Raw genomic sequence first — 23,826 nt, 5'->3', positions numbered from 1 at the left:
ATGCCCCATCTTCAAAACACGTTTATGACAGAAAAGAGGGTCCGCTGGGGCTGTGGGTTAGATGTTGTGGTGACACTGAGATGTGGCAGAACCCTTAGATTCTAGGACTTAGAACATGGTGCCTAGTAGGAGGAAGTCAGGATACTGGGAATGCACCCTCCTCTGCTCCCTTCCTGCCACACACACCTCACCTCCTATTCTCCACTCTGACCCCTCTCCATGACGGGTCTGACTCAACACAGGCTCAAGGCAACTGAGAAAGCAGACCGTGGACCGAAAATCTGAAGCCTGATTTTTAACTTTTAACTCCTACATGGTAAAGAAAATTGTCCCCTCTGTCTTTTGACATTCTTTGAGAACTGTATCATGGAGTCATATGTGGAATTTAAAATATGTTTCAGAAGAATGCATACGATCCCATTGGCTGTTGCTCAGGGGTTCATAAAGGCTAGGTTGGTTTCTATGTAGCTGAGGCTACCCTTGAACTCTTGCCTCTGCCTCTAAACTTCTTGGATTACAGGAACCCTGTCACCACACCCACAGCTAAGAGGGTTATGCAGGTGTCCTTTAAGTTCATTTTCAGAGGTGTTGCTCCAATTGTCTATATTTGAGATTTTCTATTATTTTTTTTCTTGGAGAGATGGTTTAGTGGTTGAGAGCACTGGCTGTTCTTCCAGAGGTCTTGTGTTCAATTCCCAGCAACCACATGGTGACTCACAACCATCTGTAATGAGATCTCTTGAAAAAGAGACCTCATCAACTTAGACCATGAAACCCAATATAGACAAGTTCAACAGAACTGCCATATCTGGGCTATCCATGCAGGCTTCAGCATCACTAGGGCATACATTTAATTTTATTCATTTTTCCTTGCCTCTGTGTTCATTGTGTTTACTGATGTCCTCATCTGTATATTTTCTCATTTGGAACTGACAAACTCTTACCATACATACTTAATCAAGTTTGAAATTCATCAATATCTTAAAGTTTTAGCTTCCACCCTGAACAAAGATTTTAAACCAATTTCCATTTTTAATTTGCATTCTATAGTGCCCATTATTTAAGAGTTGTGCTTTTTATTGAGTGATTTAAATACTGCTGTTACTTATCTAGACCATTTGTCTCATGTCAACAATGCTCTTGCTCAGTTGCCCTTGGGACACTGATGTTTCTTCTAGTTTTATTTTCCTTTGTCCTGACCTAAGTCCTTTTGAAACTTCTTTGGTGAAGTTATGTTGGAAGGACATTCTTCCACTTTGTTTATCTGAACATGCTTTTATCTTTGTGGCCTGAAAGGTCATTTTTGTCAGGTGCCTAACTCAATATTGGGTTAACTCAGTTTTTTTCTAGACTCTGAGTATAGCCTTCCCCTAGCTGTCATGTGACTATGTAGTCATCTATTGTCCCAGTTGCCTTGTCTTTCTTGTCAGTCTCTGTTCACTATTGATTTGACTCTTTCACAGTATTATTATGCTTCCATGTGAAATTTTTATTACTTATCTCACTATATTCATTGTGCAAATCCTTTATTGTGTCTTTCATTGGTTCTAGAAAATTCAGTGATATCTTCAGGTTTTGCTTTATCTACATTCCCTTTCTTCCAACTTTCTAGGATTCTGATGAAATCTATTTCCAAATTCTTGTTTAAAAATTAAAAAAATATTATTTCATTTTTATATTTATAAATGCTTTGTCTGCATGAATGTTCATGAATCAAGTACATGCATGTTGCTTATGGAGGCCAGAAAAGGTCATCAGATTCCTTGGAACTGGAGTTACGTCTGTTTTTTTTTTTCTGCCATGTGGGAGTCCTCTGGAAGAGGAGTAGTGCTCTCAATTGGTAAGTGTGATATCTCTAACCCCTCTTTGACATTTTTAGTACTACTTTTACACTTTAATTTTTGCTGTCCTGTCTCCATTGCATAACTAGATTGGTTTTTCTGAGATTTGCCTTCATATTCATTCATCTTGCTTTGGGTTAGTGTCATTGAAGAAATTCCACCCAGAGCCAAGGTCATAAAATAGGCTCAGAGTTCTATGAATGTTATGCTCATGAAATTCCAGGAAATGGTAAAAAGAAAAACAATTAATTTTCACTCTCTATTCCAAGAATTATGAACATAGACAACTGGTCTACCCTCCTTCCACTAGCTTTTAGAAAACAACTTATCTAAACAGAATGTTCACTTCCTAATTTAACTCTGAATGAAACCCTGCTCTCTCCTTGGCAATACCCCCATATCGAGATCCTGTATCATTCTCCTGCACCCCTGGTTACAGTGCATCCAGGCTTTGAGATGACCATCTCAGACAATAAAATGTGCTCTTGTGGGTGATGCTTATCTGAGTTTTCATTTTGAATTCCCTTTACAAACTCATTTATTACAGATACCTTCTTACAAATTCATGAAAAGTCTCTTTTTCAGTAATTACCATTACATACATACAAATAAATATTTCCAAACATACAAGTACAACCCACTCACTCTGTATAATGTCACTTATATGTATGTTTTCAGAGCTGACCATTTGGTATTGGTAACTAATTGGTGTGCTCTTGCCTAGGGACAGCTGTTTCTCTAGTTCTCAGCATTTCTTAGCTATGTGTAGTTCTTTGTGTAAGGTTGAAGCCACATGCTCCACTCCTGCCCACAGCAGGAAGTCACAACTAATGAAAATGTGACGTTGTAGAGCCTGTTCCCAATGGATACCTGGAATAAACATTCCTACACCTAAGTCTCAGAGAACATGGTGGAAGAGGGGTCTGCAAGATTGTAAGAGCTAAAGGAAAAGGGCCAACAAGCAGCCCTCATCCAACAAATTGGCATGCCAATGTGGTGAACTAAATTAATGTAGAACCTGAGAGGGCTTGGAAAGGAACTCTAGACACACAAAAAACAAAGTTTAGCTGCATTTTTTAAAGCTGGTTGCTTGCTGCTGCTCTATTAAGAGAGGTTTTCCTGATTCAGTAGTAGCAGGAAAAGAGCTGTACTGTTTTAAAAATCCAGATTTCTGGACTGTCCTGCCAGTGCAGACTCTGACTCTTTCAGGCAGGAGGTCCAGCTACAGAGCATTTGAGTGGGGTTTGTGAGCACACTGCTCCAGCTTGCTTAATGATGGCATAGACTGGTTGTGTGCCTGAAAATGGGGCTGTGGGCATGGCTCTCGGAGGTGCAAGCTGTTCCACCATGGTGGACTGGGCAGGCAAGCAGGAAGTACCATATTTGACCTAGTAATGCTGCAGCTTAAGTTTTAAAAAGTGCTTAGTATTTTAAAAAGCTCTCCTGGACAATAAAGAATTACAGATATGCAATAAAGGCAAATCCAGATGGAAAAGAACTCCAAATGAGCCACAGTATTGGATAAATGTACATAGGCTTAGAAGAGAGAGAAAAAAAAAGTATAGTCATAAAATAAAGTTAATACTTAAAAAGGCAAAGTCTTTAAAGACACAGAGTACAGATAGTCATAGATTAAAAGGAGTAAAAAAATAAGCCATGTAAACATGGAATATATACAGAGAGTCTGGATAATGTATATTATTGTGTTTTCTTTAAATTTTTATGACTGTGAATGAGCTAAGTACAGAAAGATATTTTATTGTATGGGCTGCTAAGCTAAGCCAGCATGTATATTATAAAGGTATCATGACTTCCAAATTTGGATCTAAGGATATGTTGCTTTGGAAAAGAGGTTCTTCTCTTGTTTCCATAGAGGATGAGAACCTATGGATTGCTTCTAGACTGGTGTGACCCCCTGAAAGGTTGCCGTGAACACCTTTAGGAAATTACTTTGCCCAACTGCTGACTGAGATGAACCTAGCCCACAGATACACCGTGAAAGACCTGATTAATAGTGCCCCCAAACAGCAAGAAGCAGAATTATGCCCATATTCCTAAATATTGTTTATAATTGTTTGTTTACATTTAAAGGGGTATAAACTATAGAGATTTGCATTGGTATGGATATTGGTTTATTGGTACAAGTTTTAGGTCAATTTTGTTATATGTATATTTCTGCTCTTGATTAAGGTATTGTGTTTGTGCAGCTCATTTAAAAATGTAATGTATAATTAAGAAATATAAGTTAATAGATAATCATCTATAATAGTCAAACTTGTAGTCATGTTAGTTAGATTTTCTAGATGTATAGAGATATGTTTCAGTTAGATAGGTATTCTTCAGATCTTTCAGAGACCTTCAGAATATGGCATTTAAAATGTTTAAGAACTTAAGACTTTTCATGACAATGAGACACATTTGCTCCTGGCAGCACCAGTTACTTCAAGAGGAAGATGGGCATTGAAGAGGCTTTTTATGGAGTTTGTTAGCCATTTGGGCAAGAAAATGGTCCTGCCTGGAATGCTGAACTGGACATGCAGGACCTACAGAGAAATGACTGCTAAACTTGCCTAAAGGTGAGACCATCCTTCAGGGTTCCTGCTTCATGATAGAGTCTGCCAGACATTCTGCAGGACACAGAAGAAAGTGATTGACAAACTGCTAATATAAGTAGACCTGTCTTTGAAATTTCCTGCTTGATGAAAAAGTCTGCTGGATACTATGGGCCTGTAGGCTGGAGATGGTACAGAAGAACTTTGGGTAACTGTCCAGGCAGCAAGATGTCTCTGTTATTTCTAGAGTTCTAATAGTTGCTTAAAATGTACTTCCTGTTTACTTAGGTAATATTACATCCTTCTGGAGTCTTTGATGGAGTTGAAGAATAAATGGTTATAGTTATAGTTTCCCTTAATTATGATAAAATATAAAATAGATATAAATATTGTAGCTGTAATTCTTGCTTGATAACTTTTGTTATATGTAATTTTACTATGTTAAAGCCTTCCTTTTTATTTAAACAGAAAAGGGGAAGTGATATAGGAGTCCCCTCTGTGTGCTGTGATTATCATTAATGAATAAAGAAACTGCTTTGGACCTATAGCAAGGCAGAACTTAGGTGAGCAGGGAAAGCTAGGCTGAATGCTTGGAGAAAGAAGGGCAGAGTCAGGGAGACACCATGGAGCCACTGCTAGAGTCAGACATGCTGAAACTTTGCTGGTAAGCCACTGCCACGTGGTGATATATAGATTAATATAAATGGGTTAAATTAACATGTAAAAGTTAGCCAATAAGAAGCTAGAGCTAATGGGCCATGCAGTGATTTAAATAATACAATTTCTGTGAGATTAACTCAGGGATGAGCAGCCAGGAACCAATAAGCAGCCTCCTTACTACAGGCTTCATGAGGAAATGTCTACTCTCTTAAATCTTAAATTTTTCCTCCCCTAGTGGGCTTGTGTTTTGAACTCTGGGAGGCTTGGAGTCCTTGTGAAGCATGGTCTAGTTGTTGGGATTGGGACCAGTACATATACTGAAGATACTTAAATATATGCCCATCCCTGGCCACAGCCTGCTTTTTCTACTGCCGCATGTCTATCTCTCCATCTCATGTTTCCTCTATTGTAGATGGCCAATCCTAACCTGCTGTCATGGTCAGCTAGTCCTGCATGCATGCCTCCTCTTGCCAGGGCAGAGGGCCACCCTCCGACTGTGAACGTAGGTAAGCCTTTCTTCTCTCGGACTGCTTCTCCCAGCAAAGGAGAGAAGTAGCTAACACAAAGCTCGAGAATGTTATTCTTGTTTCTTTAAAGGCATGCTCATAGAAGCTTCTCTCCTGTGAATTTGACCCTCAGCTGTGAGTACGTATTTGTTTGAATTTTATCTGTGAGACTTCTGGGAGCCCAAACTGGTGACTGCTCCAGAGGGGATTTGCCAGCTGATGCCTCTGTTTAAAGTTCACCCCCCCAAAAAAAATTCTGTTTCCAAAGACTTATTTAGAGCAATTTGTGTCTTTGGAGATGTCTCTGACTTTCCTGAGCCTAGCAATATAAAAAAGCCAACATTAAAGCCATTCTTGAAGGGAGGAGCAGTGTGGAGGGAGAAGTCTTAGTACTGTTAATGAGGCCCCATAAACACTTCCCTCCTCTGCCCTGGGCCCCTCAGATCAGTTAAGCCCATAGATGCTGTCCCTGTGGTGTGCTGTGAGGGCCAGTGCTGAACTATGATTACTCCCTGGTGATGTCCAAGTGGACAGCAGAGATAAAGAGAGCAGCTTTCAAAGCCTGCTTTATTGAACATTCTTGGAATTTCTCTCAAAAGGTCATAGAGAAGGACGTGAAAAGTTTCCGAGATGTCGAGCCTAGGAATAGTGTGGAAATGCTGAGTTAATTGGCATCTGCTTCTGTCTAGGGCAGATTTTAGACTGTTCTGGGGTCAAACCCTTTGTGATTCTGAAGTCTTCTATGTTCGAGCTAAGTATAGAGCGTTAACACTGAGAGTCTAGGGAGAGATGTCTCATTTATTTTAAGCATTGTATGTACTGAGTAAAAGGTCTGCTATTTAAAGCTGTTTCAATGTGGGCTGGGGATAATGCCTTAGCGGTAGAGGGAGAACAGGAGAGGGAGACAGAGATGGAGACACAGAGAGAACACAAATAACTTGATCTCTATCCAAATGTCTTTAACACTTTATAAAGTTTTGTGACCGGGCAAGGTAGCTTGGATGGCTAAATTGTAATAAGTGATGTCAATGTAATCTGATTAAAACAAAAACCAATAATGACAGATGTGCATCACGTAAACCACACCATCTTTTCTGTTAGCAGAAGCTTTTCCAAGTTCATTTACACAGTGACTCTTGTTACTTTGAAAAATACGCATTTCAGGAGTTTCTGAAACGTGAGTCCACTTCAGAGTCCTTTGGTGCCAGAAACACTGTTTCTTAGATCTATTCTGTTCCTCCTGTCTGTGACCTTAAACATTCCCCACAGGAATGTTTTTTTGCTTTTGAGACAGAGTCTCTGTACATAGCCCTGGATGGCCTGGAACTCCCTATGTAGACCAGACTGGGCTCCACCTTGTAAAGATTCACTTGCTTCTGCCTCAAGTGCTGGGACTACAGATGTAGGCCACTGTACCTTCATCTGGAAGGAATAGGAGTGAAGTGCTATAACAACATCATAGCAGAGACCCACTGCCAGTTAAAATCATTTATTATTGCTATTGTATATATGTGTGTATGTGTGTGCACATGTGTGTGCATGTGTGTATGTACACATGTGCATACATTTGCCCTGGTGCTAGTGTGGAGGTCAGAAGACAACTTTGTGGGTTCAGTTCCTTTCTTTCACCTGTACATGGGTTCCAGAATTGAACTCTGGTCCTCAGACTTGCATCACCAGAGAGCAAACACTTTCACCCACTGAGCCTTCCTCCTGGCCTACTTACAGGTTTTAAAAATTCAGAACATAAATGTCCCAGATAAGAAAAATGAAACAGCCTAGATGCTCCTCAACCAAAGAATGGATAAAGAAAATGTGCTATATTTACACAAGGGAGTACTACACAGTGGTAAAAATGGACATCTTGAAATTTGCAATCCAATAGATGGATCTAGAAAAAACATATTGAGTGAAGTAACCCAGACTCAGAAAGACAAATATAATATGTGTGCACTCATAAGTGTCTTTTGGTCACAAAGCAAAGAAAAACCAGTCTACAGGCTACAATCTCAGAGAAAATAGACTTCAAAGAGGACCCTAAGAGTGACATACATGGATCTACATAGGAAGGTGAAAAAGATAAAATCTCCTGAGTAAATTGGGAGCGTGGGGATCACAGGAGAGGGCAGAAGTGGAGAGGGGAGGAAGGGAGGAGAGTGGAGAAAAATGTATAGCTCAAGAAAAACAATAAAAAAGAAGAAAAAAGAAAAATGTTAGCTTTTATATTAACTTCTCATATGATTTATCGCTTTGGGAAAACCAATGATGGAGTGATAATTCATTTGATTAATTCAGAATTGGAAATCTTTTCTGCACTTCTTTTAAAATGATGTGATTCTTTTCCTAGATATTCATCTTAGTTCAGGCTGCTATGACAACACACCATAAGGCTGGAAGTCAGATCAGGCAGAGTTGGTTCTGGCAAGCGCTCTTCTGGAAGGCAGATTGCCAGCTCTCAATCTAGCCTTACATGGTGGAACATGAGTGAGGACCTCCAAGAACCCCTTTCATGCCAGCACTAGTCCTTCTCGGGGGGACTCTACCCTCATAACCCACTCATGACCTCTCCAAGATCCCACCCCTGAATATTATGTTATTGGAGGGAAGGACTTTCATACACTTGTGGTTTAGTCTTAGTTTCAATCTGTAGGGGCTAGAATCACATATGAGAGAAATCTTTGTGCATGTCTGTGAGGAATTCTCTGAGTTATGTTAACTGAGGTGGAAACACTCACTTTTTTTTTTTTTCCGAGACAGGGTTTCTCTGTAGCTTTGGAGCCTGTTCTGGAACTAGCTCTTGTAGACCGGGTTGCCCTCGAACTCACAGAGATTGACTTTGGCTGATGAAGCATAAATGGTATGTACTTTTTCTAGATGGAAAGAGTAAGAATCTATGTGATAGTCCCTACATTATTTCTCTGGCACTTAGAGTGGGTTATTGGAGATTATCTGCGTAGAGACTCAGCCTACACTAAGTGACAGTGGTAAGTGGAGCACCTGCCAGTTTATGTTAGATGTGGAACAAAGGATTCAAATTTGCTTAAGCCACTGTCATAGTCAATGTTCTATTGCTGTGAAGAGGCACCATGACCAGGGCAATTCTTATAAAGGAAAGAATTTAACTGGGGTTGGCTCACAGTTCAGAAGTTTAGTCCATTATCAGCATCATGAAAAGCACAGCGGCACACAGACAGATGTGGTGTTGGAGGAGCTGAGAGTTGTACATCTGTTTCCACAGACAGCAAGAAGAGAGAACCACTGGACCTGGCTTGGGCTTCTGAAACCCTAAAGCCCACTCCCACTTCCTCCAATAAGGCCACACCCACTCCTACAAGGCCACACCTCCTAATCTCTCTCAAGTAGTGCCACTCCCTAATGACCAAGCATTCTAGTTTTGAGTCTTAGGGAGTCAATCCTACTCAACTACCACAACCACCAAGTCTTAGGGCTCTTTTGTTACTTCTGTGTAAGAAACAGCCTTCCCTGCCTGACTCAGGTTGTTTCCCTGCTCTCGTGGTGCAGCAAGTTAAATTGCCAGTTGGGAGGCCAATGAACTAATGTGTTTGCTTCTCTTGACTTCTTTAGTTCGGCACAGGTGTTTTCTTTGGAAGCCCTGGGTTCACGAATTGGTGATGATTCTATATGCTACGGAATGATGAGACCATACATAAACTTTTTTCTTAATCTAAGAGACTCTGAAGGGGGTGGGAAATCATTGTTCTCAGGGACTCTTTGTTTTTCTGTCTTTCTTTTTTATTGATTCCTCGTTTTTCTAGCTATTAGCTGTCAAGGATATTAGTTCAAGGAAAGATCGGTACAAGGAAAAGTTTTGCCTAGATAACTATACATTTCCCACACGTTTATCATCATGCTGGATCGCAGGGGGAGAAGGAGGCCCAAATATTTGCATAGGTGGTTAGGAAACACAGGCTGTTGGCTAATGAGCCGTGCTGCGCCTCCGGACTTGGACACATTCTTGGCTTCTGTTGTCAATGGCGCCTCTCCAGGGCTTACTTCCCAGTGATCAGCTTTCCCTGGATGCCAGATGCTCCAGCTCACCACCAGGGCCACAGGGAGGAGCCCTCAGTGCTTCCTGCGCTGGGTGGGTTACAGCCGCAAGCGAGGACGGGACTTGCTGGTGAACTGCTTGCTGGTTGAATTGTCTAATTTATTATTTTCTTTAAATGCTAGGTAAACTCTCTCCATTGGGTAAAATTAAAGATCACTCTGGGTCACAATGAATGTCCTTGGCTTTCTGATGTGTTTCAAGGTCAATTCCAGTCCAAAGAGCTGTGGCAGCTCTCCCTGTCACTCTGTCACCAACACTGAGGAGGATTTCCGGTGTTGGGGAACTTCCTACAGCCTGCTTTCTCCCAAGACCATTTAGATGTCTGCTTCCCATGATCACACTAGGTCAAAAGTCCAGGCTCCTCCAGCTTTAGATGTATTTGCTGCTTCCACCAGGCGCTTGGACCCTTTCTCTGGGGGTTCATGTAAAATGTGCTGGACAGAAATGTGATGGGAAGTTATGATCTGCTCTTCTAGGAAGTTAGGCTATCTAAATCCCAAGGGCAAGGATATAGATAGGACTTCGCAGTAACCCGAGCTGTGGGCTGAGAGCCACCAAATATCCTTTCTCTTTCACGTCATCCTGCAACCCTATCCTGTACTTAGGCCGCAGAGCCTTCTACAGGACCATGTCACTGTCCAGGACACCTGACAGAAACGGCTTAAGGGAGAAGGGTTTGCCTTGGCTCCCAGTACCAGAGAGCCATTCCACCAGGGTGGAGAAGGCATGGCTGGGGGAGCATGCAGAGGAAAAAGAGAGCAGGACAGGAGCCAGTTTGGACTATGACCTTCAACAGATTGCATCCACTGACTTGCTTCTGTGACGCGATCTCCTAAAGGTTCCACAGACTTTCAAAAACATGCTGAAGCTTGGACTCAAGCACTCCAAACATCTGTCTGCGGAGAACTTTGAGCTTCAAACCACAACACTAACCATTTGGCAACTGGACGCCGCATCTAATATCTGCAATTTCTAAAGAGGGATGGGCCGTGGAAAATATCAAGTTGGAGGGTAGGAAATATTTCTCAGAAGAATGTAAATACTTGTCTGCTCACTGCCCAAAGCAGTAGGAAGAATCTTTATACACTGCGTCTGTCTTCCTCAGGCTCATCCGCATCTGCTGTGGTCTGTTTGTGACGCTAGGATAGAGTGTCACAGATTGCCTAAGAACTTAGAAAGAATAGACATCATTTCTTCAGAATTCTGGAGGCCTAGAAGTCCAGCTCAAGGCAGCAATACCACGAGGGTGTTGTGAGTCTGTCATCCGTGGTAGAAGATGGAAGGGCAAGAAGGGAATGGGGAACAAAGAGGGGAGATGGGGAAAGGCAGAGGAGAGAGAGTGGGAAGGAGAGAGAGGAGATAAGGTGTGAAAGCCAGAGTCCCCAAATTCTTATTGTTAGGGCAAAACCACGCCAGTAACAACAATATTAACTTGTTCATGAGGGTCCCATCTTCCAGCTCTGTTGCATGGAGACTGTGTTTTCAATATTTGGTTTATGGAGGACATATTCAAGTCATAGTGGTATTTCCATACCCCCTGCCTGTTTCAGTCTCTGCAGACATGGAAACATATCTAGTTTCTGTGGTGTGATGTCTCTTTTTTTCCCATGAAACCCAGCTTCTGTGTGAATACTGTTAACCAATCATGCCTTATCCAGAAATGTGGCCACCTCTTGCCTGCTGACCATTCAAGTAACAAAGATAACAGATGTGCACAAGTGTACATGTCACCCACAGCCAAGCATGCGCAAGTACACATGTCACCCACAGCCAAGCATGCACAAGTACACACATCACCCACAGCCAAGCATGCGCAAGTACACATGTCACCCACAGACAAGCATGCACAAGTACACACATCACCCACAGCCAAGCATGCGCAAGTACACATGTCACCCACAGCCAAGCATGCACAAGTACACACTTCACCCACAGCCAAGCATGCACAAGTACACACATCACCCACAGCCAAGCATGCGCAAGTACACACGTCACCCATAGCCAAGCACGTGCAAGTACACACGTCACCCACAGCTGCACCCTTCCCAGAGCTCTTGATAAATCCAGCCAGAGCTGCCTTCCCCAACACCCTCCTGACTTTGGAATCCCACACAGTACCTGCAGCTGTGGTAGACTTTCCCTGCACCCTCACCATGGAAACAGAGCGGATGCTACCTTCTAACACCCACTGCTACAAAGGAGAAAGAAGTTAGCTACCCGGAAGGCCTTGCATCTTCCCCATTGATCCACACCACATGGCCTTTCTCCTCTTGTTGACACTTTGTGACTCCTCCTTCTCCCCTGTACCAATCACTCTGCTCTTCCATACTCTCTGAAGCCAACTTGGAGCTTGTCCCTCATGTGGATCAATTTGTGCCCTTCACTGTAAAGCCAACATTTGGTTATGAAGGTGGACCAAGGTGGCTTGGAAGTGGTGGCTGCTCATGTGCCCAGCCTGTGATAGGTACTTTGGTTGAAGTGCTGGTCTTTGGTCAAATGGGCCACGCCTTGGTAGCAAAGCTAGTCTTCTCTGTAGAGTGCAGGGGCCACGATGCTCGCACAGGAAAGGGTAAGACCATGGTAAGACCCAGGGCTGCTCAGGAAGGCCAGGCCTAGAGGGTGACAACAAACAGCTGGAGCATGTAAGGAAAGAGAACATTCACACAGGCCTTGATTTTTGTTTCTTTTTTCCCGTGTAGCTGATCACGGTGCATCTTCCTTACCCAAGTTTGTGTCATGATGGGTTGAATCTGAGCTAACTATAAATCTCTGAGGAGGGGCTGTGGTGACTGGCAGGTGAGAAAACCCCATGGAACCAGGCGTAGGCGTCTGTAAGACTGTTTCAATGGGACTGACTCTGGGTTGAATCAGAGAGAAAGGAAGAGGGTGAGAATTGAGGAGAGCATTGCAGTGAGCATCCCATGAGGAGGCAGCTTGGCTTAGGGAGGCTTATAGGGCCGAATGGCAGACAGAGGCAAGCTTTGCTAGATTCCCGATGGTTCAGCCTGGGCAGCACTGCCTAAGAGGTCAGCTGAATGATGGCAAAGGTTCCCCTGAAGTCCTAAGCATGGGAACCAGGCCAAAGTCCTGTCAGGAAGCATCCTTGCCCCCATAGGATCTTTAGCTGTCTTGACTAAGAGAAGACACTAAAGGAGGGAGGCAGAGGAAAAGATAAAAAACAGGACCTGGGCTCCGGCCCAAAGGGGACATGTCTGCTGAGTAAGAGCCCTTGGGTGGTGTTCAGCCGGTGCTCAGGGCAGTGCCTCCTGCGAGGACATGCCTGATGCATACCCTTTGGGTGAACCCACAAGTGTGCTACACATGCCACTAACCCAGATGCACCCCAGAAAAGGGCCTGCTGCCAAATGGACTTGGGATAAGCGCCAATCATGGGTTTCTTTTCAGGAACGTTCAGGTCTTTAGCAAGGTTAAAGTACTGGGAAGCCTGAAGCTGACTCTTCTATGATTTCCTTAATCTCGTGTTTCCTTTCTGACTGAGATGTTTTTTGTTCCCCGTCCCTGGTCACTGCTCCTCCGATGTCAGCCACTAACACTGGGACAGCACGGCTCCTGGGAAGGATGGAAAGTACATGTGGAAGCACTGGAATCCAGTTGTCACTAACACCGGGACAGCACGGCTCCTGGGAAAGTTGGAAAGAACACGTGGAAAGCACGGGAATCCAGTTGTCTGAGCCCCGGGGTTCACCAGGGCACAACACGACTGGGGAGGGAAGGCTGGGTTCACAGAGAGGGCGAGCGCCTGTCCGTGGGGAGAAGGGGAGTGACGGAGTCCTGCCTGGGGAATCTGGACAAGGACACTGTCATGGTTGGATGCTCAGTTTACTCAAGAGTGAGTGGGCCACGCAAAGCTCTCACACCAGTGGTTCATGAACTGTGATCTTCAGAGATCCAAGGCACAGGTTACAGACAAAAGCCGGCTTATGCCAACTTTTATCTAATGTCTTCCTTCTTGCCATCACTTTTCCACTTTCTCCTTCCCACTGTCCCTCCTTCCTTTCCTTCCTCCTTCCCTTTCTCCTCCACTTCCTTCCTCTTTCATTTGCTTCCTCCCCTCTTCCTCTTTACTATTTCTCTCCTTTAACTCCACCTCCTGCCCTATGAATTCTTAAGAATCCACAGTTCTGTGTTAGTTAGCTTTGCTGCCGTGGCTGGCAAAACCTCTCATATGACCAAGTTAGAGGAGGGAGGGTACTGGGGCGTGGCCTCTTATATATACCCATGGAGAGCATGCGTCATGCCTCTTTTTCGGCCTTTCTTTTCCGGTTGTGGGATTCGGTTTCTGATCTCAGTTCCAGCAGAGGATTCTGATTTGTGAGTCTACCCCTAAATAAACAACCATCTATTTCTCAATTCTGAGCTAGTGTGGGATTTTTTTAAGCGTCCTTCCACAAGGGTGCGTTTCTGCGGTTCTCTCTGTGGCGTCACATGTCTGCCCATTGTCTCCTGGCCACACTGGGGCTTTCACGTACTGGTAGCAGCGGGCATCATGGTGACAGTGTGTGGTAGAGAAGGTGGCCAGGAAGCAGCTGGAATCCTCCTCTCCCCTTCAACATCTTGACCTGTCTAATTTCCTTCCACTAGACCTTATTTCCCGAAGGTCCCAACCCCACTTATGCACCAGAGCCAGAGGCCAAGCCTCTCACTTGTGGGTGTTTAGGGTGACAGTGTCTGTCACAACGCTAACAACCCTTTCTGATAATGTGGCAATCATGAGAAAGGCACCCTTCCTCTGTTCTCTCTAGCTCCTAATGCGTCCTCATTATTACGGAGGTGATCAGGTCAGTGTTTGGAGCTATTGGCAGAGGTTGGGACAGATCTCAAGTTTACATGAGTAGCCGAGTTGCAATAAATGAAACAAACAAACAAACAAACAAACAAGGCAGTCTTATTAACTCCTCAAATAGTACATGGTACATACATACCAAATCATGGTTGCATATAAAAGTTGCAGGGAGGTGTTAAAAATGCATATTCCCAAGTCCCATGACAGAATCCGAGCCTCCAACTTTAAACTTTAAACCATTTTTAAGCTCCCTAGAGAACTGAGCTCTGGTGTTTAGAAAACCTTGTATCTGAGAGACCGCCCTGCCCACTTGGGCTGTCCCATCTGGGGTGGAGGCTCCAGCACCGCGTGTTCTCAGTCAGGAGTCAGCAGGGAGCTCTGCTGTCCTGTTTGGTGGCGCTAGTCCTTAACACAGGACTTGTGGCTCCACTCCTGCTCCGAGACTTCCATCTGCTCTGCCTGTGAGTGACCCTGCTCCAAGGCTCCATAGACAATTCAGAAAATAACTATGGGGGTGGGGGCTCAGTGGTTAGGTGTGCTTGATGCTCTTGCACAGGATCCAGGTTCCGGTCTCAGCACCCACATTGGGAAGCTCATAATTGCCTGTAACTCTAGTTCTAGAGGATCTGATGTCCTCTTCTGGCTTTCACGGACACACACACACACACACACACACACACACAAATAAATAATAAGATAAACCTCAAAAAAAGAAAAAGAACAGAATGGTCCTGCTTCAAATCCCATGTTCTCCAAGTGAGCGTTCCTGCTGAATGCTTTCAAAGCATCTGTCCTTGCTCCGAGGCAGGCTTTTATTGCCAGCATCCTCCTAACTGACACTTCATCTGGGGCCCGATGACTTTGTTGTATGCTTCACTATCCATGCAGACCGTAGCGGCTCACGCAAAGTAACTTGTTATTGTGACTGCCCGCAGAGCCTGTCAGCGCTTTGGATCACTGCATGATGACAGCCTGCCCCAGCAGCGCCAGTGGGTCTCCGGGAGGGTCCTTGCAAAATCAGAACACGCGTCAGTGTTCTAAAGGGCACCTCCTGCTGTAGCTCAGGCCATAGCCGGGGTAGGAAAGAACCCCAGCAAGGCCATACACTCCTTTAAAGGGACAGGCTGGGGAAGGCTGACTGCTTGTGTTTGGAAAATGTGAGCAGTCATGGACATCCTTATGGCAGGGTTTCCTGCACCAACAAGACCAACCTTTGCTTCCTTCCCCTCTCTTCCCCCCTTCTCACTTTCTTCTCCTCCTCCCCTTGTTCCTCTTCCCTTCTTTTTTCCCCTCCACTGCCCTCCTCCATTCCTTCTTCCACTTCCTCCTTTCACCTTGTCTTCCTCTTTCTTCCCCCTCCCTTTTCCTCCTTCCCCTCCCTTCCCTTCCTTCCTTCCTTCCTTCCTTCCTTCCTTCCTTCCTTCCTTCCTTCCTTCCTTCCTTCCCTTTCCCCTCCTTGTCTATCCTTTCTTCTTTTTCTCCTTTCCCTCTCCTCCCTCCTTCCTTCTCCCTTCTTTCCTTCTCTCCTTCCTTCCCTCCCTGCATTTTTCCTTTTTTGTCCTTTCCTTCCCACCCCTCCATTCTTTTTTCTCTCTTCTTCCCTCTGTACTGTCTACAAGGTGACAGGAATTGTTGTAGATTCTGAGCCAGTCATAAAGACAAAGCCCAGTTTAGTGGATGCTTTCAACTGCCCACAGTGTTCTCAGATGTCTTTAGGAAGAGACCTAAGAATGATTTAAAACTCTCATCAACACAAAGCAAGTCTTAAGGTGGCACAGGATGTTTGGAGTTATTTTTTATGATTAAGTGTGTGTGTGTGTGTGTGTGTGTGTGAGAGAGAGAGAGAGAGAGAGAGAGAGAGACAGAGAGAGAGAGAGAGAGAGAGAGAGAGAGCAGGTGCCCATGAGTGTTCGTCTGTCTGTATATATATATATGTGTGTAGGTACCCATGAAGGGTCAGAGGAGAGCAATGAGTCACCTGGTGCTGGAGTTACAGATGGTTGTGAGTCCCCTAAGGTGGGTGCTGGGACCCAAACTCAGGTCCTATGCAAGAGCAGCAAGCACTCTTAACTGCTGATCCAACCTTCTAGCCCGGCCATACTGTCTTAAACCGTAGCCCCTTCTCTACTCTCCTCTGTTCAAGGCACAGGTCTAGAAAGACACAAGACACCTGGTTTGCTGAGGCACAGTCCTTTAAGGGATGGCAGTGGTCAGAGAGTCTCCTTTGGCTCTTCCATCTGTCCCTCGCCCTGGTGCTCCCAGGGTAGTACGAGGAAGGCTAGGTGACACTTTGCCCACAATGGCTCATGTTCTAGAAGGGCATCCTGGAGCTTGAGAACCCAGTGACAGTAAGATGTCAGTCCTTCCTCTAAAGGGGAAAACTGTGATACTTGGCCTCTCATTCTTCCTGTTGGTCCAAACAAACCAAAGTAGCCGCTCGGTCTAAAGTGAGGGTAAACCCAAGGTCCAGGACTGAGATGCTGCCCACCCAGCCATCCTTCTCCATATGCTTACGACTTCTAACTTCTCCCTGGTCCCTCGACTCCCTCTGGCAGGAAACGTATGCCTTAGCATGGGTGCCAACCTGGTCCCAGGCTGTGCTTAGCGGACCAAGGCTCACAGTTTCACTGAGTTTACAGTCTTTTTTTTTTTTAATATTCCTGGAGCCAGACAAGATTTAAAACGTATTTCAGGCTGTAAACAATAGCAACGAAGAAGACTGTAAGACAGAGGAAGTTCACAGAGCCTGAAATCTTGGCTGTTTCTCTTTTTACAGGATAAGTTAGCCAGACCCTAGTCAGAAAACAACTGAGTCACATTGTTGGGAAAGGCAATTGTGGACCACGGCAGCCAGCCTTCCCTGAGGTTAGTGCAGGAAGGCTGAGGGAATAAGCCTTCTCTTTATTACTAAATTGTTAAAATTACATGTGTTCATTTATTCTGTATGTTTATAGGGTCAGGGTGTGCATATGCTATATTATATATGTAGAAGTCAGAGGATAAACTGTAGGAGTTAGCTTTCTCATTACACTCTGAGGGTCCTGGGGATCGAACTCCCGTCCTCAGGCTTGCCAGCAGGTGTTTCACTCATATAGCTATCTTCATTAATGAAGACTCTGGCATCTTTCTCTGGCAGTACGCTGACCACGTGACCTAGAAATTGCAAGGCTCTCAGAGTACCAAATGTCTCATGCTCACTATGGAAGAACACATCTTCATGAATTTAACTTAGAAGAGAATAAAACAAGACAATGAGAACCATCATTCCAATTATGAGATTCAAATGCACTGGGGACCACAGCTTGCCCCTCTTCCAGCTGAGTGCAGCCGCAGCCTCAGTCAGGCTGGAGAGGATGTTCTCAGGCCTGGGGAATGAGTCTCCCAGTGCCAGGAAAATCATGCTCCAGTGTCTGTGTATGCAGAAAACTGGCTGGACCGAGGCTCCTACAGATGTCCTCTGTGTCCTCCAGCATGGGAGCGTTGCCGAGTCTTCTCTCCTTGGGCTTACGCGGAGCTCCTGTGCCCTCAGATTCCTGCAGTATCTTATCTTTTCGAACATCCTCTGTTAATAAAAGATAAAAGAGCTTGCTCAGATACTTCCTGCCCACTTGAAGCATGTTCTCAGAAATACTGGAAACTTGGAAAATAATTTGAGAGTGCCGAGACAGACTTTCAAGAGACTGTGGGACAATTTTGGTGTCTCCAAGTTGCTTCTTGGGCTGCCTCTAACCTTTGGCCTTGCCGTCTGGACAGCATTTTAGTAACAGAGCTTGGTCTGCTCCTAACTTGCTCTAACTAAATTAAGAATCTCCCTCAGAGATGTAAAGATGTAAATCTTTGCCTCTTGGAAGAGATCTGGCAGTTTTAAATCAGTGGATCTTACCACCTTACACATGAATTTGGAGGTGGAGGGGATAGGTTCTTGCTGTGTGGTTCAGTCTAGCTTTGAACTCAGATATCCCTTGCCACGCCCGGTTTAGAAGTAGTTTTTAAAAAGAGATTTGTTTTATTATCTTATTTTATGTGCGCATTTGTGTTTTGCCTGTTCGTAGGTATGAGCACCACACGTGTGCTAGGTACCTGTGGAGGTGAAAGAGGGTATGGGTTCCCTGGAGCTGGAGTGGCAGGTGCTTTTGAGTCACCACGTGGGCGCTGGGGATCAAATTCGGGTTCTCTGGAAGAGCGGCCAGTGCTCTTAACCACTGAGCCAGCTTTACAGCCCCTGATGTCTCCCCCAGACTTCGTTCCTGGGGTTTGCTGTTGTTAGGTTATTTCCAAGATGATGGGGGTAGACCGTGGGACTATCTCAAGGTTCAAGTACGTGCAAATGGATATGATAGCTGTGATATCATTGGCTGGAAGGGGGCCCTGGCCTTTTATTTGCAAAAGCTCCCCAGACCACTCTCCTCTGCTTCAGGGTGCCAGCTGGAGGCTTGCATTAGCAGACCGGTTTATCAGGCAGCATTGACATGAAAAAAAATGCATTCTGTCCAAAAGCCCTGTAGCCCATTCTACTGGGTAGCCCCTGTTCTGGGGGAGTCTCCATGTTTACATTGCAGGTTTAAATTCAGTTCAAACCCAACCCTGCCCCCTTTAAAAAGATGGCATTTTATGTTGACACTTGAGGTCTGGGCCCATGCTAGTATCCCAGGGCTACACTGCTGCTGGGGTTGTGCCCATCTGAGGGACCTGCACTGTCACCTGGAGCAATGGTGACATCCAGACCTGGCTGCTACTGAGGACCTGGGTTCATGGCCCGAGTCCTGTATTGCCACCAAAGATCATACAGAAGCCCAGAGCTGGGGCTGAAACCTGAGGCCTTAGTGGTGTCTGGGGCCTATGCGACTGCCAGAATCATGCCAACCTGAGTGGCCAGTGCTTCTACCCAGAGCCGGGATGCCATCCAGGTCCAAGTTACTGATGAGGGTCATGTGTTGGTCTGTGGTCCACCTGCATCTGTCTGTGGTGTCTGTGGCTCATGTCACCTCAGGGAGCCACAGGAACTATGCATGATGAAATCAGAGGCCCATGCTGAGTCAGCTCGGCCCAGGGAAAGCTGGCCCTGCCGCTCACTGGATGCTGAAGCAAGAAACTGGCCTTTGCACTCGGGAGAGGTGGCCCCACCCCTCAGCTCAGGTGAGGGAGATCTGATGACCCTGATGGCATGGGTTTAGGGGTGCACAGGAGTTAAGAGAAAGAGAAACTCTCAGGAAGAAGGACACACCCAAGAGCTTGGGTGTGGGTTCCTCGAAGGAGAGCCAATCGGTTGTCTCAGCATTATTCAGTCCAACTCTGAATGACCCCAGCACCTCACCACACGTGGCCAATCTTAGAAAGGGCAAATGGTATTCTGAAGTTTACCACTGAGAGCTTCCGACCTCGTATCTGTTCAAATATTCCTGACCTCACGCAGCGGGTCCAGGAGGCAAGGCCAGCTAACGTCTCTTGTGATAAAAGGATTCTATTTTCTTTCAGGGGAGCGAGTCTCTTTCAGAGGATTTACCTGCTGTGCTTCTCTCCACAGTGTCTGTTTCTTACTATAATGTCTGATTCAGTCGTGGTCTGGTGCCATGCCCTGGGCTCCTTGTCCTGTTACAGTGGGCAGGTTAGGTGTATCCAATACACTTTGACTTAGGACATTTTTATTTTTGAGTGAATTTATCAGAACGTTATCCCATTGTGAGTCGGGACCACCATTTAGGAAGCAGCCCTTTGAGAGTCTGTGAGCACTCGACAAACAATGCATGAATTCGTATACCCACAAGAGCACTAAGACAAAAGCTATCCTGGACCACTGAGTATCAGGCAAGGATTTCTTGACAGTCTTTGATGCTCAAGAGAAATCCAAAGCCCTGCTAATAAAGAGGCTGCTTTCTGGAGCTGGGAAGACGGCTCAGCTCCTCCGGAAGGCCTGGATTTAACTCCCAGCACTCACATGGTGAATCACGGCTATCAATAACTCTACTTCTAAGTGATCTGATGCTTCCCTCTGGTTGCCACAAGCAATAGGCCTACACAAGGTATAAAGACATATATGAAGGCAAAAATAACAGTACACACACCCACCCACACACAAATAAACACAATTAAAAAATTTAAAGGTTAAATCATAGTTTTAATACAAAAATAGGCTACCACGGATAAATATTTATATGCATGCACGCACATGTGCGTGCACACCCACCCACCATGTTGCTTTTACATTTGACTTTGCAGTCTTGGTAATCATTGCCAGAATCTGATTTTATTTTAGCTAACACATACAACAAATTGCTCATTAAAGAACAACAGAAATCATGGAAAGATTGAATCTACTCCAGAAGTATGCATTGCCTGTTCAGTTCTGGCCAGGGCTTGGCACAGGAGGAGCTGCTTTGGAGAGGCGGCGATGATGCTGGTGTCCGCAATGAGCTGTTGTTTTTGTACACTCTTTGTAGAAGGTCCCTTTTTTTTTTTCACTTTTATGCTTTGGAAAGATCTCTTCCATTGTGGAGCTCTGTATTGTGCAAGAAAAGGGACTGAGGCTTAGTTCCCCGAAAGGGCTGTGTCTATCACAATCAGAGCGTCAGCCAGTTGCTCTCGTCCTATCTGTAGCTGTCTGGGATTGGCTGCAAAGGGGACCATTTTTTCTGGGGTGGAACTGAAGGACCTCTGGAGCAGGTATGACTGATGGAGCCTTTAGGGGAAGAAACCTTGTGAGTGACTGTGTGTGATGTTACTTCATTTCCTTCCTGTGATAGAACCCATAGCTCACCCATTTAATGGCTTCTCTCAGTTCAGTAAGTGTTTATTGAGCTTGAGCGCTGTTACTGGCCGGGGTATTCTAGGCAACTGGAAAAGATTGCTAAACAAACATTGTTCCCTAGGGGTACTGGCTGGGGGACAGGGATTGTCCTGGAGACATGAGGGAGGGATTTGATGAGGAGCTGAAAGGGGTTTCCTGGCAGAACTTGCATTCTGGGCCTGAGATCCGGTCTGGGCAGTGTACCACAGGGCCTGATCTGGAGAAGTAGGGGTAACAGTATGGCAGGGATTCCAGGGGCAAATGGGGAGGGAGGGAAATGGGGGTCAGGGGCTACGGAGCAGTGGTTCTCTCTGTAGATGGCCTCCTTGGCTGCAATGTACCCATCTGGGTTTTGAATGTCTTTGAACATTGAGCCTAGAGAGCATATGTGTGTGTGTTGGGATAGGGTAGAGGGTAGTTCCTGAGCAGGTGTACCTCAATTAACCTAACTCAGAAACATGGAAGAGACCTTTCTTTGGACCATGGTTTAACAGGATCACAACAATCCTAGTGTCCTCACAGCAGGGTCTGAACCCCACCTCCCTCCCTCCTTCTGTGAACCCCATGCTTCTGAATCAGGACCCTTGTTTTGCAAATACCTCAGACCGTCCTCTGGCTGCCTTGACTTCCTTTCCCCCTGAGACACCCCTTGCCTGCATCGCTGAGAGCAAGCGGCTGATGTGCAGGGTCCTCTGGGCCCAGAGCACAGGGATCTTGGCTGCAGGATCCGGCCAAGGACACTCAGTGCCTGTCAGCACAGGCTTCTCCTGTGGTCAGCTGGGCCTGTCCCCACAGTGCAGAGAGGAGAGGACACAGCACAAGCCTGGGGTTCAGAGACGGAAAAGATGACACTGAGCACTGTGGTGACTGCCTAGCTATGCAGTGAGTGGTGTGGCATCACGGTGGGGTTTCTTCCTGAGAAAGGGCTCTGAGACCTGGAGGATCTCCCGGGGCTGGGGCAAACAGCTCCAGAGGAAAGAAGAGCTTCTCTTGACTGTTACTATGTCAGGGCAACAGATTCTGTGAATGGGAAGGGCTTCTGTCTGGGAACGGGCGCATGTATTTTCTCCTGGGTATTTTGAAAGATGAGGGTGAAATGTAAATTGCATACTGCTTCCAGGAAATGTTTTTAGAGTTTTGTAGCCTGAGACTTAAAAACTTTCTATTCTTTTGTTTTGGTTGTTTTATTTATTTATTTATTTTTGGAGACAGGGTTTCTCTGTGTAGCTCTGGCTGTCCTAGAACTCGCTCTGTGGACTGGAGCTGGCCTTGAAATCAGAGATTTGAGATAGGGTTTCTCTATGTAACAGTCCTGGCTTTTCTGGACCTCACTCTGTAGACCAGGCTGGCCTCAAACTCACAGAGATCCACCTGCCTCTGCCTCCCAAGTGCTGGGATTAAAGACGTGTGCCACCACCGCCTGTCAGGAGAGATGGTTCAGCTGTTAAAGTCTAGGCTCGCAACCAAAAAATATAAAACTTTCTATTCTATTGTGAGGTACTTTTGCTCCCTCACCATACTATGGGTTTTCAGGAGTGTGTGCAAAAGTATGTGTACAAGATTAGTTTTTCACAGTATTTTTAATAAAAGCAAGAAAAATTGATGGCCGTCTAATATGTATAATGGGTAAAATATTTACGGCATATGTAGAAATAGGATATTGTACATCCATTAAGATAAGGCTTACAAAGAATCCACAGTGGCAGAGGAAAGTCTTTAGATATGTATTTAATTGTAAAGTTCATGATAAAAAAATTATACAGTGTGATACTCAACTATCAAAAGTTACCTGTTGTAGATAAAAACTGAGAAGAAATATGTATTAAAGTATATTTCTGGGTTATGTTACTGCAGATTTTTTGTTTGTTTCTTCTTTAGAGACTTTTCCTAAGTCTCTAAAAAAAATGGATTCCCTTTTCAAACAGCCACAAAACAAGCCTGCTTTATTTTTAAGTGCTGTGTCCACACACACTTATCCGATCATAGGTTTGGAATTTTATTTGGAAAATCTGGTTACAGTAAATATAGGTCAACAGCTTTCCAAAGACTTTTTAATTGGAGACTGAAAAACATCTTCAAAGTAAATGACCTCCCAGGTCTATCTAGATGGGAGGGAAAATAAAAACACAAAGAAGTGGGGTACGGCTTTCATCATTCCGGGATCAAGGGCCTCCTGCTCTTGACTTAGGGTGAAGCAGGGTGGGGTGTCTTTGTTTCCTTTCTGAGACTTAGCTCCGGGGCTGTTGACTGTTTAACTTGTGGGAAACAGCTTTTCTTACCCTTATCCTCTCTCTCTCTCAGTGAGTGAGTGTGTGTGTGTGCGTGCGTGTGTGTGCCTGTGTGTAGAGGGGCTAAGACATGAATGCAGAAGGCCCCACCTGGGATTTGCAGACCAGTCAGATGGGACAAAACAGCAAGCTGCTCCCAGACATTGCCCTTTATGTTGAAGAAGTGACAAACAAAAGGTTTTCCAAGATAAAATGACATAAAAGTGGCATCATGTGACACCTCTGTGTTAGTCACTGTTCTAAGTGACTAAGATTATAAGAGAGAGAGAGAGAGAGAGAGAGAGAGAGAGAGAGAGAGAGAGAGAGAGAGAGAGAGAGAGAG

General features: G+C 45.1%; 1 long non-coding RNA gene across 1 annotated transcript; it reads left to right on the top strand.

The window, feature by feature from the left end:
* Window positions 1-5,463: 5,463 nt before the first annotated feature.
* LOC126497737 (uncharacterized) lies at window positions 5,464-13,846 on the top strand. The gene is made up of 4 exons (XR_007590682.1): window positions 5,464-5,559; window positions 8,317-8,416; window positions 12,328-12,424; window positions 13,173-13,846. It is a non-coding gene; the product is annotated as an uncharacterized lncRNA (long non-coding RNA).
* Window positions 13,847-23,826: the final 9,980 nt, after the last annotated feature.

The sequence above is a fragment of the Alexandromys fortis genome, unplaced genomic scaffold, assembly GCF_014885135.2.
Source record: "Alexandromys fortis isolate MF-2015 unplaced genomic scaffold, M_Fortis_MF-2015_v1.1 scaffold_23, whole genome shotgun sequence".
NCBI classification, from domain to species: Eukaryota; Metazoa; Chordata; class Mammalia; order Rodentia; family Cricetidae; genus Alexandromys; species Alexandromys fortis.
This window is presented reverse-complemented; position numbering and strand designations above follow the sequence as displayed.